This window comes from Ascidiella aspersa, chromosome 5 (genome assembly GCF_963924565.1).
Source record: "Ascidiella aspersa chromosome 5, kaAscAspe10.2, whole genome shotgun sequence".
NCBI classification, from domain to species: domain Eukaryota; kingdom Metazoa; phylum Chordata; class Ascidiacea; order Phlebobranchia; family Ascidiidae; genus Ascidiella; species Ascidiella aspersa.
Window position 1 is genome coordinate 11,293,481 of NC_139451.1, and position 2,500 is coordinate 11,295,980.

The 2,500-nt window shown below is 61.1% G+C and overlaps 2 non-coding genes and 1 pseudogene across 2 annotated transcripts in view; all 3 read left to right on the forward strand.

The window, feature by feature from the left end:
- The window catches only part of LOC146143550 (small subunit ribosomal RNA), a 1,811-nt gene extending 966 nt beyond the window's left edge, over window positions 1-845 (forward strand). Inside the window, exon 1 of the ribosomal RNA XR_014500873.1 lies at window positions 1-845. This exon is cut by the window's left edge and continues 966 nt beyond it. This is a non-coding gene — a ribosomal RNA (small subunit ribosomal RNA).
- Window positions 846-1,094: 249 nt separating this feature from the next.
- On the forward strand, window positions 1,095-1,248 carry LOC146143551 (5.8S ribosomal RNA). The gene has a single exon (XR_014501171.1). It is a non-coding gene; the product is annotated as a 5.8S ribosomal RNA (ribosomal RNA).
- Window positions 1,249-1,497: 249 nt separating this feature from the next.
- The window catches only part of LOC146143552 (large subunit ribosomal RNA), a 3,679-nt pseudogene continuing 2,676 nt past the window's right edge, over window positions 1,498-2,500 (forward strand).

Genomic DNA, 2,500 nt, shown 5'->3' on the forward strand with positions numbered 1-2,500 from the left:
TTCTTTAATCAAGAGCGAAAGTCAGAGGTTCGAAGACGATCAGATACCGTCCTAGTTCTGACTATAAACGATGCCAACTAGCGATCGGGGGGCGTTAGTTTTACGACCTCTCCGGCAGCTTGCGGGAAACCAAAGTCTTTGGGTTCCGGGGGAAGTATGGTTGCAAAGCTGAAACTTAAAGGAATTGACGGAAGGGCACCACCAGGAGTGGAGCCTGCGGCTTAATTTGACTCAACACGGGAAATCTCACCCGGCCCGGACACAGTGAGGATTGACAGATTGAGAGCTCTTTCTTGATTCTGTGGGTGGTGGTGCATGGCCGTTCTTAGTTGGTGGAGCGATTTGTCTGGTTAATTCCGATAACGAACGAGACTCTGGCTTGCTAACTAGTTACGCGACCCAATCGGTCGGCGTCTAACTTCTTAGAGGGACTAGTGGCGTTTAGCCACACGAGATTGAGCAATAACAGGTCTGTGATGCCCTTAGATGTTCGGGGCCGCACGCGCGCTACACTGACCGGATCAGCATGTGCTCGCCTTGGCCGACAGGTCTGGGTAACCCGCTGAACCCCGGTCGTGCTAGGGATAGGGAATTGCAATTATTTCCCTTGAACGAGGAATTCCCAGTAAGCGCGAGTCATTAGCTCGCGTTGATTACGTCCCTGCCCTTTGTACACACCGCCCGTCGCTACTACCGATTGAATGGTTTAGTGAGGTCCTCCGATTGGACCTGGCGCGGCCGGCAACGGTCGAGCCGGCGTCCGAGAAGACGATCTAACTTGATCATTTAGAGGAAGTAAAAGTCGTAACAAGGTTTCCGTAGGTGAACCTGCGGAAGGATCTCATTAACGGTCTCGCAAACGCTTCGGCGAACGCGAAACTCGGACAAGCGAGAGAAAAAGTTTTTGCTACCCGGCGCCCGACCCGCGAGGAGCGGCGCGCCGGCCGGCGATTCGGTCACCCGGTAATGTTTGCGCGTCGAGTGCCGCGGTGCCGCGCGCTCCGGCTTCAAGCGTCGGCCTGGCCGACCGCTCGGCGCGGTATATTTTGTCACCCTTTAGTGCGAGGCACTGTGCGAGCGAAACAATCGTGGATGGCTCTTGGCGGTGGATCACTCGGCTCGTGAGTCGATGAAGGACGCAGCTAGCTGCGTGAATTAGTGTGAATTGCAGGACACATTGAGCATCGACGTTCTGAACGCAAATTGCGGCCTCGGGTCAATCCCGGGGCCGCGCCCGCCTCAGGGTCGCGTTGCAAACGTTCCGCGCGGGGATTTCTCCGCGCGGCTGCTGCGGCGTCGGACGCGCGAGCGCCCGTCCCGCTCAAGACAGCACGGCACGATGTGCGACGATCGCGACCAGAATCCCGCGCGGCGGCGGCGAGTCGACCTCGAAGAGGCCAACGGCTGGCGGCTCAAGGGCGGGGAATCGAGGTGCGCGGCGGCGCGCGGCGCCGACGGCGAGCGCGGAACGGGAAGAATAGTCCCGGTCCTTACTTTCGGCCTGAGGTCGGACGAGGCTACCCGCTGAATTTAAGCATATTACTAAGCGGAGGAAAAGAAACTAACGAGGATTCCCTCAGTAACGGCGAGTGAAGCGGGATGTGCCCATCGCCGAATCCGCGCGCTTTTGGAGTGCGCGGAATTGTGGCGTACGGAATTCGTCACGGCGCGCTTCGCCGGTCGCCCGCGTCCTTCTGATCGAGGCCTTGTCCCAGAGCGGGTGTCAGGCCCATGGCGGCGACAGGCGGGCGCGCTACGGCGTCTTCCCAGAGTCGGGTTGTTTGGGAATGCAGCCCAAAGCGGGTGGTAAACTCCATCTAAGGCTAAATACGGTCACGAGACCGATAGCGAACAAGTACCGTGAGGGAAAGTTGAAAAGCACTTTGAAGAGAGAGTTAAAGAGTACGTGAAACCGTCGAGAGGCAAACGGGAGGGCCTGTCGGGTCGCCCGGTCGCTTTCAGCCGGCCCCCTGTCGGCGACGTTGTCGTGCGGACCCTCACGGGCCGCCGGCGGCGCCGCCCGATCGGGGACCAGCGCACTAGCGCCGGGCGAAGGCCGCGACCGTCTGGACGGCGGCGAGAAGGCCGCGCGCAAGGTAACCCGGCCTCGGTCGGGTACTATAGGCGCGCGTGTCCGTCGGCCCGCCGTTCGGGCGAGGAGAGATCGCCGCGTCTGCCCTTCGGGGCCGAGCGCCCGGTGCCGGCTGGGGCGTCGTGGGTCGGGGACTGTTCTCAGTGCCCAGCCTCTTCGTCTCGGTCGCGCTTCCGGTGTCGTTTCGCGAGGCGCACGGGGTCCGCGGCTGAAGTCAGCCACCTTCCCGACCCGTCTTGAAACACGGACCAAGGAGTCTAACGTGAGCGCGAGCCACGGGGCAGTACGAAACCCATGGGCGCAGTGAAAGTGAATGTCGGCGCGGTCCGGCGGAGGTGAGACGTCGTCGTTCGCGGCGGCCGCATCACCGGCCGATCTCGTCCGCTTTGCCGGAGAGGTCGAGCGAGA